The following is a 13,454-nucleotide window of genomic DNA, read 5'->3' as shown; positions in this document are numbered from 1 at the left end:
AGTCTCACACTGCTTCTAAAAATTCCTCTCACAGTTGCTACTATAGAAGTTTACGTTCTGCACTATTCTTAGCTCTCAGCTAGGTCTCAGCAGTTGGAGAATTCCGGGGAGTCCTCAACGCCAAATTCCAAGGCATGAAGCTCATATCACCCCTTCAAACTTCTCTTTTTAGAGTAAATGCATGATTTTAGTTTTTAGTTACCAAAAGAATGCTGCTTTTAAATATAATGTAGATTAAAACAAAGATTTTTCTATATCAAACTCTTAAAATAACAACCATTTCAACAAAAGCTAATGGTAGGGTAACAATAGGGGTGATAAAAGCATACACACACACACACACACACACACACACACAGAGATATGTACAGATACAGATATATGTGTGTATATATATCTTTTTAATAAAAGATATTTTTAAAATAGGCATCGGATTTAACATATGGTTCTAGTACCAAACTTTCAATGTAAATTGATATTTCACACAGTAAAGCAATTTGATCAATAAATTTAACAGATGATATTGGATGCATTTCTCAGTTTCTCAGGTCAAGTTGCTGATCAAATATTTATTGAACATCTACTATTAGCCAGCACTGAATGGTTGTGGATAAAACAAAAATCCCAGACTCCATGGAGCTTACATTCTAGTGGAAAAAAAACAGACAACAAAAAATAATTGTTTAAAAAAAAAGAGAAATTATACAGTGTATTAGAAGGTGGCAAACACCATGCAAAAACAGAAAAGGTAAGAAGATCAGGACAGAAATGCTATACAATTTTAAATAGGGTGGCCTAATGTACCTCATTGGGAAAGGGATGTTCAAAAAGCTTTATGGCAAGTGAAGGAGCTAGTCTTGTGTGTATCCAGGGAAGAGAATTCCAGGAAGTGGCCTATGCAAAGACCCTGAAGTGATACACATCAGCTTGTGTGAGTAGGAGGGAAGGTATAATAGAAGATGAGGTCAGAAATGAATAGGGGCCCAATTCATATAGGAATTTGTAAGCCATTGTTAGTATTTTGGCTTTTATACTGAGAGTTTTATGCAGTAGACTGACATGATCTGACTTATGCCTTACAAGAATCAATCCTTATTGAAACAAATGGTAAGGAGCAAGGATGGAAGCAGGGAGACTAATTAAGGGTAAGAGTGATAATCGTGGGCTTTCACCAGGGTGCTAATAGTGGAGATGACAATTGATCAGATAAAGCATGCAGTTTAGAGGCAGAGCAAATAAGATTTTCTGACTAATTGGATGTGGGGCAAGAGAGAAGGAGAAGATAAAGCATTGCTCTAAGAATTGGCTCTGAGCAGTTAAAAGGGTGGTTTTGCCATCAACCAAGATGGAGACAAATGGAGAAATACTGCAGGGGTGAAGATCAGACGCTCCATTTTGGATCTATTGTGGAAGACATGGATTAGCTTTTCTAGTGGAGATTTCAACAAGGCAGTGGATAAAGGCAATGGCTTCAAAGAATTTTTTTTTAAAGATTTTATTTTATTTATTTGACAGAGAGAGAGATAGAATCACAAGTAGGCAGAGCAGCAGGCAGAGAGAGAGGGAGAAGCAGGCTCCCCGCTGAGCAGAGAGCCCGATGTGGGGCTCAATCCCAGGACCCTGAGATCATGACCTGAGCCGAAGGCAAAGGCTTAACCCACTGAGCCACCCAGGTGCCCCGGCTTCAAAGAATTTTGCTGTAAAAGAAAACCAAAAAATGGGGTGGTGACTGGAGGGGATGGTAGAGTCAGTAGAAAGCTCTGGTTTTCATTATTGGTTTTTAAGATAGGAAATAGAATATTTGTATTTTTTTAAGATTTTTAATTTATTTATTTGACAGACAGAGATCACAGGTTGGCAGAGAGGCAGGCAGAGAGAGAGAGGAAGGGAAGCAGGCTCCCCGCTGAGCAGAGAGCCCGACACAGGGCTCGATCCCAGGAGCCTGGGATCATGACCTGAGCCGAAGGCAGAGGCTTTAACCCACTGAGCCACCCAAGTGCCCCGAATATTTGTATATTGATAATAAAATTCCTAGAAAGTGAAAAATTGATGAGGCAGGAGAAAAAGTGGTGAATTGTTGGGTCAACGATTTTAATAGATAGGAAAGCATGGATGCAGATGGAGAATTATCTTTCAGTTGTGATGAAGGGTGATGGAGAAGGTATTTGAAGTTTGAGGAGAGATGTGAAAAAAATAAACTAGAAATGTGGGAAAGCCAAGAGAATACATATAATTTTCAGGCAGCATTAAGGAAAAAGCATAAAGCTCTGGCGGATCACTTGAAGGTAGTCACTAATTTACAGTGGGATAAATTTGTACAAAGGATACAATCAGGCACAGTTGTCTGTTTTCCTCTCGTCCTGTGCAGATTCATTGTGTAGGGGTGTAGGAGAGGAGAGAGAATTAGTGGCTTGAGCAAGGAATAATACCAATGGCAAGTATAGGCTAGGAAATTGGGAATAAATGCAAGGGAATAACTATACTGACTACAAATGGAATTTAAGCTTGGTCAAGATGGAAAAGAGGACATCGGAAAGGTGACAGTGACAAGGTAATAGGATCAATGGGTTGGAAATCTGGATGGGATCAAATTGTTGGAATCATGATTCTAGAAGGAGGGAGCTACTAGACAGAAAGTGGTTGTGAGAGAGTAGGAAGACATTATGAAAACTTTGCAGTTACGAGTAATGACAAAATTCAGAGTGTCAGTCTTTTTATTTACCCATGAAAAATTACTATAGAGAAGTAATTGAGTGACCAGAAGAAAATGAAAAGGGGGCTAAACACACAACTGTTGAAAGGATGAACAGCTTTTCAGAAGTGACTGCTACATCACTTCTTTGGGAATTTGGTGGGAGTATAGAGAAAACAGTGACAAGGTGGCAGCCAGTGTCAGAAAAAGGGTACTGGGAAGACTTCCTTTCTCACAAAGAACTATCTGCAGTTATTTCACCAATTGGAAGTTCATTTGACTTCTAACATTCCTCTCCTAAAATGCACGTAGTCCATCAGCCATCTACACGTCGGTATGAATTCTGATAATTAGACCGTTCTGATATTCTCCTGTCTCTGAACTTAGATTTGCGCAAGTGCAAGTTATGAGTAGAGAAATGAAACAGTGGAATAAGAAACTTGGGATGACGTTCATATAAGCATTATTCATAAGAGCCAAGAAGTAGAAATGACCAAGTGTCCATCAACTGATGAATAGATAAATACAATATGGTATATCCAAACAGTGGACTATGACTTGGCCATAAAAAGATCTGAAGTTCTGATATATGCTGCAACTTGGATGAACCTTAAAAACATTGAGCTGGGGGCGCCTGGGTGGCTCAGTGGGTTAAAGCCTCTGCCTTCAGCTCAGGTCATGATCTCAGGGTCCTGGGATCGAGCCCCGCATCGGGCACTCTGCTCAGTGGGGAGCCTGCTTCCTCCTCTCTCTCTGCCTGCCTCTCTGCCTACTTGTGATCTCTGTCTGTCAAATAAATAAATAAAATCTTCAAAAAACAAACAAACAACAACAACAACAAAAACATTGAGCTGAAGGGACACCTGGGTGGCTCAGTTGCTTAAGTGTCTGACTTCAGATTAGGTTATGATCTCAGGGTCCTGGGATCGAGCCCCCTCAAGCTCCATCAGGCTCTCCACTAAACAGGGAATCTATTTCTCCCTCTCTCTCTTGGCCCCTCTCCCCACTTATGTGCTGTCTCTCTCTCTCTCTCTCTCTCTCCCTTTTTCTCTCTCTTTCTCATAAATGAAATCTTTAAAAATAAACAACATTACAATGGAATAAAAGAAGTCAGAAACAAAAAGCTGTATATTGTATGATTCTGTTTATATGAAATGTTCAGAATAGACAAATCTAGAGACCGAAAATAGATTAGTAGTTGCCAGGTGCTGTGGGTACAGGGAGTGGATATTGGGAGTGAGGACTAAGGGGTGTGGATTTCTTTTTTGGAATAATAAACATGTTCTAAAATTGATTGTCATTATGAATGCACAACTCTAAATCTACTAAAAAGCCATGTTCGTGGGTGCATTGTATGGTATGCAAATCATGTCTCAATATAACCAATTTTTTTTTTTTTTAGATTTTATTTATTTATTTGACAGAGAGAGAGATCACAAGTAGGCAGAGAGGCAGGCAGAGGGAGGTGGGGAAGCAGGCTCTCAATATAACCAATTTTTTAAAAAAAGGAGCTTCTCTTGAGTTTGGGTGAGCTTTGGACAGCTGCAGGACGGCATTAAAATAGACTACAGGAAAAAAGAATTTGGAAAACACTGAAAGAAGCTTTATCTTTCATGAAATTTGACCTGAGCCCTGCTGTTAACCCATCCACCATGGTGCCTCTTAAATCTGTCCCAACCCTGTTTTGGGGCTCATTGCCCAAAGTTGCCCAGACCTTCCCAGCAGAAATACACACAGAACAAGCTAACCTAGGAGGGTTTTCAGAGCGCAGTGTTTAAAGTTCAGTTTCTAAATTCAAGCAGAAAAGGATTCAGTCCTCACTCTGCAGCAGGCTGTGTATGTGACTTGGCGCAAAGTCTCCTTACAGCTCTTAGTCTCCATTCCCAATCGAAATAACAACAGAACAGTATCTACCTTATCGTGCTATTGTAAGACTTAAGCCAGGTGAGAAAGCCAGGGCACTTATTAAAGCAGCTGGCACATAATAACTGCTTAATAATCATAAAACTTCAGGAATGTAAAGAGAGGTGGTGAGAGATTCCAACAAGTATTAAGGGGCAGGCTCCAGCACCCCACAGTTGTGCCCTTGCAGGCCAGGCAAATTTGAAAGAAGAGACATGTGTTCAAGAGAAGTATGTGTTCCCTCCTTCCTTCTCTCCTACCTCACACTTCCTCATTGACAAATATTCCTGTCTTTGGGTAAAATCTGCTCTTCCATAAAGAAGAAATAGTAATATTGCAGGGGTAGCTACATTTCCACCCAAATACTCAGGCCCAATGCAACAGAACTGCTGTATCGTCACCTTTTGTGAAAGACTCAGGCCCAGTGTAATCAAAAGGCTTTCATAATTTCATAAAATTCTCCAAAAATATATTTTATACATATGACATTAAGAATTAAATGAGAGTTGGGGAAGATGGGTGGCTCAACTGATTAAGCATCTGACTCTTGATTTTGGCTCAGGTCATGGTCTCAGGGTCATGGGATCAAACCCCATGGTGGACTCTGCTCTGGCCTAGAGACTACTTAAGATTCTCTCTTTCCCTCTGCCCTCTCCCCCATCCCCACTCTCTCGCTCTCTCTTAAAAAAAAATAATAATAATAATAATTAAATAAGAATTTACTACCATATGATCAAAACACCTTCTGAACTTGTAGATCTCATGTTCTAGTGGGCATACAGATCTCCAAATACATTTGAAATTACAATTTATTAAGTGGTAAATAAAAGTAGTATGGGCTATGGTGCCACATGAGAGGATAATCAGCTCTATCAATACAGGAAGGCTCTCTTCAGAGAGGAGATGTCCATGGCTCCTCTCCCTAATGTTTCCTAAAGTATCACAGGAGGGACCATGAGGACAGCACTTGACTGGTACCCTCCAACAAGACAAGGCATCTCTGGAACATCAATACCTCACTATCTATCAAGTAGACGCTATCACTCTTGAAACATTTGCCCCAGAATCCAATTACCCATGCAGCTGGTCCAAATGCATAAAGAAGGAAAGTCAAGCAAGTTGGCTTAACAATGAGGATATGGTTGGGATACATTTCCTGAGGGGGCTGGTGGCTCTACCATAGTTAGGAATTAGCCAAATTACTTCTCTTTTCACATATCTAAGTTCTGAAAAGACCAAGATACCTTGTTTGCTAACTTCTTCGGAAAGGCATCAAAAAGATATAATTCCCATGCCAATGATGTTGGGATAGGTTTAAATATACAGACTTCCTAAAAGCAAAGTCACTTTGCATTGGTGAGAAAAAAAAATCTATTATGTCTCTATGCTTGCTGATAGCTGAAGTCTGGCTATTAAAATCAGGAGGCTTTTTTCCCTAGTCATGAAATTTTTACTGTAATTCTTAAAAAGAAACAAACTCTCAGAGAGGCCTTCCTCGACCGCTCAATCTAAATTAGCTCACCACCTACCACCACCACCAACCCAACCAGTAACTCTACTGAAAACCCTGCTTTGTCTTCTCTATAGCACCTAACACTAGCTAAAACTATACTTATGTGTCTGCTTTTTTCGTGTCTGTTTTCCACTACTGAAATGAGCAAAACCAAAAGAGCAAGATTGCATGCATGCTGCTCAGAACCCTATCACCAACCCCATGCACAGTGCCTGGTTCGTGGTAAATAGACACCAAATACTGGTGGGATGCATGAATTCAACTATGCCCCAGCAATCATTTCTTTAAGGTGGATGGCACTGAAAAAGGTTCACCCTGTGAGCAGAGTTTCAGATCTCAAGAGACTTTCAGCTATCATTTGATTCCAGCAACATGTGTGAAACCAAGATTTTCTTTGTCACTCCAAGTGACTCATCCTTTCCAACTAACCGCATAGGCACCACCACAACACCAACTGGCACACGGGTGATAATGTGCAATGTGATTCCCACAATGGGCCTACTGATTTCAATCCATCTTTTTAGGGAAAGGATCATTTGTCACATGAGTTGACCCTTCAGGAAAGCATGAATGCTTAAGCTAACATTCCGTTTAGACTACGGGAAGTGTTTTCACCACTAAATATACCATTCAGATTGACCTAAACACTTTGAGGGGTGGTAGATTATTAAACATACTTAAACTCACTTAGTTATATTTTATCGAGAATTACAATTCCAAGGTTAAAAGGAAGAGAGAGATAAGGTGGTCTTCATTCAGGGGGTAAGGAAACAGGTAATAAAAAAGATGGCCATGATATGGAATTAATTATGCACACTACTAGAATGTTGGCTACAAGCTCCAAATGTGTTATCGCTCCTTGGTTTGGCAGAAAGAACCAAGAGCAATGGACAGAGAAATGTCCAAAAACAGCATAATATTGTTGTGGAAAACAAAGACTCTCAGCTATTATTTTAATACCTTGTCAAAGTGACTTTAGAAAAATCCAGGTTTTTTTCAAAAAAAATTTTTTTCTGTAGTGTGTTGAATATACATATTGATATTGGAAAAGCCATTATGCTCTGAGAGCTCTTCCCCAGGCCACGTCAGTCCTAGAGAGCACGGATACAGTAGCAGTTTCAATAATCTTTGACTCTCTTTGACTCTCAACCGGCAAGCCTGTGAGGGCACTCCATTCCTAAAAGTCCAATCTTTGCCCATTCTCACTGACCTGAGGGGGTTTCTGCTCTTCTCTGGTGACCTCTTCTATGGAGCTTTCCTCCCCCCTTTTCTTTGGAGTTTCTTATTAGGCCCCTAATGGCACTATACTCTTGGTTTTTATGGGTCTTACTCAAGACCTAAGATCAGGTTTCTTCTCCTTCAAGTCCAAGACAGTTGGGTCATACATCCAAAATTTCTCCTCCCCAATAATAATTAATCAGTCTCTTAACCTGAGGTACAAGTTTTTTAACAGTCTCCTATGGCAAGGTGAGTTTCCTGATTACTCAGGGTGTTTCTAGTATTTTCTGGAGCCCCAGACCAAAAAATTGATTCCTTATTTACCTCCCTATTTCCTCTAGGAGCCCACATGCAAATGCTCTGATACCACAGCATTCTCAAAGATTAGTAGATCCCAGACTTCCTTCTACCTTGCACTCTACCATTATTCTCTTGTCAAGGTAAAAGTCTGCTGTGGTGTGAATTTGGTGCCTTTGAAGTGAATGAAAGTGAGAAATTTAAAAGCTCAACTTAGCAGCCACAGCTCTCCTTTGTTTATTCCAGAATCTTACCAGAAGTAGAGGAATACCATACTGAAGAAAGAGAGAGAGATGAAGGGGGAGAGAGAGAGGGAGAGGGAGGGAAGGTGGGAGGGAGGGTGGGAAGGAAGTGGTGGGAGGGTGGGAGGGAAAGAGGGAGGGAGGGAGGGAAGGAAGGAAGGAAGGAAAGAAAAGAAAGAAAAGATAGAGCGGGGAGAAAGAAAGAGAAGGAAGGAAGGAAGAGAGGGAGGGAGGGAGGCAGGGGAGGGAGGGAAGGAGGAAGAAAGGAAGGAAGGAAGGAAAAGGAGGGGAGGGGAGGAGAAGGGAAAGGAGAGGAGAGAAGAAAAGAAAAAGAAGAGAGAGAGAAAGAAACTGAAATCAGTGGTTTAGACTACAGTAAATAAAGGGGAAAAAAACTGTGAATCAGCTAACATTTAGGACGTCTCTGTAGGAGTTGAATATTTCTCCTAAATAGAGAGGTCAGCAGGCTGCCATGTAATATCTATTCAATCGGCTAGAACATTTTGCTCTTTAGTATAATGAAGCTTGTAAATAGAGCTAAGCTCTGAGTTGGTTCCCAAGGGGAAAATCATACAGTTTGCTTTGGTGGAATGTCAAGACGTAAGGGGAAAAAGTGATCATCAATAAACAAATGCACAGAACTGAATCATTACATTCTTTTTTGTAGACAAACCCTTCTTTATTTTGAGCCCTATGTTAAGAAGTTACTGCTTCTCCTCTTTATAAATAACTTGGCATTTGGGAGCTATCATTTGTAATGGCCTAGAAGAGCCCCTCTGTACATTTCCCCAGCAGTGTACCCATTACATACCATTTGTTTGCATTCCATTTGTCAGCATGTGTATCTGTACTTGGTAGATTTGGGGGAAGGGAGAGAAGATCCACTAGTCATAGAACACTCAACAAAAAAAATTAAAGTGTTTACACTGCTGTGTTAGAAGTGAGTGGACTGCTTTCAATAACTCCAAGAAACCTAATACTTACTCCATTAAGCCTTCATAAAAATCCATTTTCTTGCTTCCTCACACAGATCTGGCAAATTCAAAGAAAGGAAAATAGATCTGCCCCACACCCTAAAAAGATTTGGGTTTTTTTTTTCACTTATATCAATTTCTAAAAGAAATATAAATAAAGGAGGGGGATAAGAATAGAGCTTGATAAAAATCAAATGTCAAATGGGCCAACTATAGTAAGTTAATAAAGCCTTGAACAAAATTAACCAGAGATAGTCATCTAGCTTGACCTTTCTTTTCCAACTGAATTATGGTTCTTCCCCTATTCAGGACTGACTTTACAGGGCTGATTACTATTGTGGTAGCACAATGGCTTAGGATTTCTTTTCTTTTTTTTTTTTAAGATTCCACTTATTTATTTGACAGACAGAGATCAGGCAGGCAGAGAGAGAGAGAGAGAGAAGAGGAGGAAGCAGGCTCCCCGCTGAGCAGAGAGCCAGACGCAGGGCTCGATCCCAGGACCCCGAGATCATGACCTCAGCCTAAGGCAGAGGCCTTAACCCACTGAGCCACCCAGGCGCCCTAGGATTTCATTTTTAAGAATTCTAAGGTCCATGAGGAACACCAGAGACTGCCCTTTGGAATTTCATTTAACAAACAAAACAAAACAAAACAAACAAACAAAAACCTGAAACAAACTCATAAATACAGAGAACAAACTTGTGGTTGCCAGAGGTGTGGGTGAAATACGTGAAGGGGATTAAGAGGTATAAACTTCCACTTATAAAATAAATAAGTCACAAAGATGGAAAGTACAGCACAGGGAATATAGTCAGTAACATTTTAATAACGTATGGTAGCAGATGGTGACTGTGCTTATCCTGGTGAGCACTGAGTAATGTATAAAACTTTTCAATCACTATGTTGTACATCTGAAATAATGTAACAGTAGAGGTCAACCATACTTCAATAATAAAAATTTAAAAATTAAAAATTAAGAAGAAGGAAACATTCGTTTAAATTGTTTTTAAATTTCTCTCCTGAAAATATTTTTATATTAAGAGATGTGAAATTAGATACATACAAAAAAATATTTTTGTTGCGGAGATTTTTTTCTAAAGAGATACAATGGGGAACTGATGTGGGTATAAAGCGGCAGCTATCTATCTCTGTGACTATTTGCACAAGACTCAACCTTCAGATTTTGCAGGAAATAAGGACTCAAGAACCTCCAGCTCTAAGGGAATTCCTACAGATCTGTTTGCGGCAACTGTAATTCTTGGAACTTAGTGTTCTCTCGAATTCCCACTCCACCCACACCACTGCATGACTGTATAATGCAATTCTTTCAGTCTTCGCCCTGGGCACGCATGAAGCAATCTAACTCCTACAGTTAGAATCTCACCAAAAGGAGAGGCAAGGGGAGATGGGAGGATCCAATGATGAAATAAGAAAGATTTTTTTCATACTATGCTAGAACGGAGTCAAACTTCCCAACGAAAAATGTTTGGGTTTTTTGTTTTGGTTTTGTTTAGGTTCCTTCTTAGAGATCTCTCTCAGCCATGCAGTAATCACCTGCCCTTACAAAAGCAGCCATTTCTCCAAAGAGAGACCCATTAAATATTTTAGAAGTGAACTTTGAACCGGCATCTTTCAAAACACTTATTTCCAAAAATCTTCGGGCTAGAATTACAATTGTCTAGAATCCAATCTGTCACCGAACAAAACCTCAGAGCTTTCCTTTGTAATACTGAAGTGGTCTGTGGGCAGACACACTGACAGCTGGCTCATTTCTTGCTTTTCCATGTAAATCCATTTCCACGTAACTGGCTGGCTCCCTAATCTTCAGAGTGATGGCTCTGCCTAGAAGCCAACCTAATTGGATAAGCTTATAGCATATTTCCATAATGACAAAGAATCAGATCAAGTTTTCTAAGATTTCTAGAGTCAGTAATGGAAAGATTGCTAGACAGAGAATGTTACCATCTAATGAACTGGATTCCTGCCCAAATCGGTCAGGCCATCCTTGCCTCAGTTTCCCATGTTGGAAATGAACACATCTGATAGCTTCTTGGTTCACAGAGAAGAATGAGATCTTGGTCTTTCTCCTAAATAAGTCAATTACAGTATTAGGTTATATGTGTAGAAAGACGCATTTACAAACGTGAAAGCACTGAAAGAATTACTAATGTGCCTACAAGATTTAATAGACTTTCTAAGAACTTGGCTTGCACAATAAGATAATTAAGTAATAATAATAATAATAATAATTAGTTGCTATTTGTTACATAGTTATTATGCTCCATAACCAACTTTACCTAAAGATTCACTTAACCTTAATCAAAAAAATCTTATGGAAACTATTACTATCAGTTTACACCCAAAGAAACAGCCTCTCTGAGATATTAAGTGATTTTTCCAAGTTCCCTCACCTAGTAAGTGGAAAGGCTAGACTATAAGACCATGTCTCTCTGATTCCTAAAGCAACTACATTTATTCACTTTCTAATGGCAGAGAATTAAGATTTTGATGTATGTGAATTAGTTAAGGATCATTAATAAATATACACCGACAAATTTATTTATAATACATGTATATATATGAATATGTACATATAGTCTTTGAACACCACCTACCTTGTAAAATAAAGGTACAAGCCTGTCTATAGACAATTTGTCAAGTATGTCTCTCCATCATCCATTAAGGAATCTGCATCTGAGGGGTTTATTCAGTTTGTCTTTGACTGTCTAGAACATCAGGAGCTGTGATTGCACAATTTGTCTTTTGTTTCCCCACCCCCTACCCTGGCTCAATCTTTGGGTTCACTAACTCCTAACTGTCCAAATATAAAACACACAGCTCAGCTGGCCCCTCTGCTAGAATGACTTGGCTGAACTCTGGCCTCCCCTCTGCCCTGAATGACTTTGGCGACCTAGCACTTTTCAGTGTTTACTTGTCTTCTGTTTACGTCCTGTCTTTTCCACCAAAAAGAGTTCATTGTCTTATTCATCTGTCTCTAGCACATAGCATGATGTTGGTTACATAGTTGGTTGATGTTTAACCAGTGTGTGATATATGGATAGATGAACAAACGTTCAGAACCCAGAATACCCAGGCCCCCAATTAGTAGGGACACCGCTCTACAATTCCATATCCAATTTCCAAATTGCATTCCTGTGATGAACAAACGGTTCTTTGGAACCTCTTAGGGAATACAGGTATTTGAAATCTAAATATTACAACCAGAAATAGCCATGTCTAAACGTGAGAGTCTAGTTGAACGATGAGTCAATGACTTCTTTCTGGGGCAGAGAGCCCCTCAATAATCAGTTTCAACTTCTCTCTTTGCATTTTTGACGCCAATACAGATATAAGGGTATTTATTTTGTTATGCCAACAAAAACGGACATTGAAACTTATGGAGGAAGTAAAAAGAAAATGCAAATTTTCAGTGAACTGAAGGAACTCTACTTAATATTTCTTTGTGCAAATCGAGGGCAAAAATTTCCAAGTACTCAAATACTAAAATTTACAATCGGTTACTCTTTAAAAATCCCAAACTGGAAGAGAAAAAGAAAAAACAATCTTTCAAAACAAAAAGCAAAGAAAGCTCAAACTTTTCAAGTTCAAAAAGCAGCTGAGTACACGCAGAAGCACCCTGAACCACTTAGACATCCAGTTTCGTATGTGCTAGCGTATATTACGGACACTTTTCAAGGTAGTTTTGACTTCAGGAACATTTCTAGGTCCAAATATTTTAAACATTCCATTGAACCCACTGGCTAAAAGTGAAAGCATCAAGGGAAGGCATCACAGTGGAACAGCATTTTTTAAAACACCCCAACCTGAAAACAATGCTGAGGGAAGGGCTGCTTCCTTATGCTGCAAACAAAGGACGGAAAGTGAATAAGGCCAGCGGTCCTCACCAAAGGCTCTGACTCAAAACAACATTTAAAGTTCAACCCAAATGATCCTTTTCATCCCCTCTGTGGTACACACTGCACAAAGGCATGTGTACGACAAGGTTTATACATGGGAGTGGTAAATTGGCAGAGAACTCGTTGTGCTGGGGCATCTACAGGCCTTGATCTTGGTGGGATGATAATTACAGACTCCCTAGTCCCTGTTTCTCTCCGATTTACAGCGAAGTTAATACTTTGCCTGATACCCATTATTTTCATGTTCATTTGTACACTGAGGCAGAGAAAAAGAAAAGATCCCAAATACTTAGTCAAATAAACTTCTCAGGTTATGTGCCCATGAGAGGGGAAATAAATTCCAAAACTTTTCCTTGTGTTTGATGGGAGCTTGGAGGGATTATTTTGCTACATATGTTTGGTTTCTTAATAAGTTATTTTTTATCTATGGCTATTTTTGATAGGCTATTGGGTAACTTGAGGCCATGTTCAGAAAACAGCTGCCTCCTTCATCCACAAAAGTCTAACAATTGGACAAGTTAAATATTCTTTCCACTAAATCAGTTGTTTGAATTCTAGGAGTCTCAACCTGAAAGAGCTGTGTGCTATTCAAAGAGAAGCCAACATGCTTAACCACATACTCTTCTACTGCCTGTTAGTAGAATTTTATTTGCACTGATGTATGTCTGCAAGACTTCACTTACAGAAAAGTCATAGTGC

The sequence above is a fragment of the Martes martes genome, assembly GCF_963455335.1.
Source record: "Martes martes genome assembly, chromosome: 4".
NCBI classification, from domain to species: Eukaryota; Metazoa; Chordata; class Mammalia; order Carnivora; family Mustelidae; genus Martes; species Martes martes.
This window is presented reverse-complemented; position numbering follows the sequence as displayed.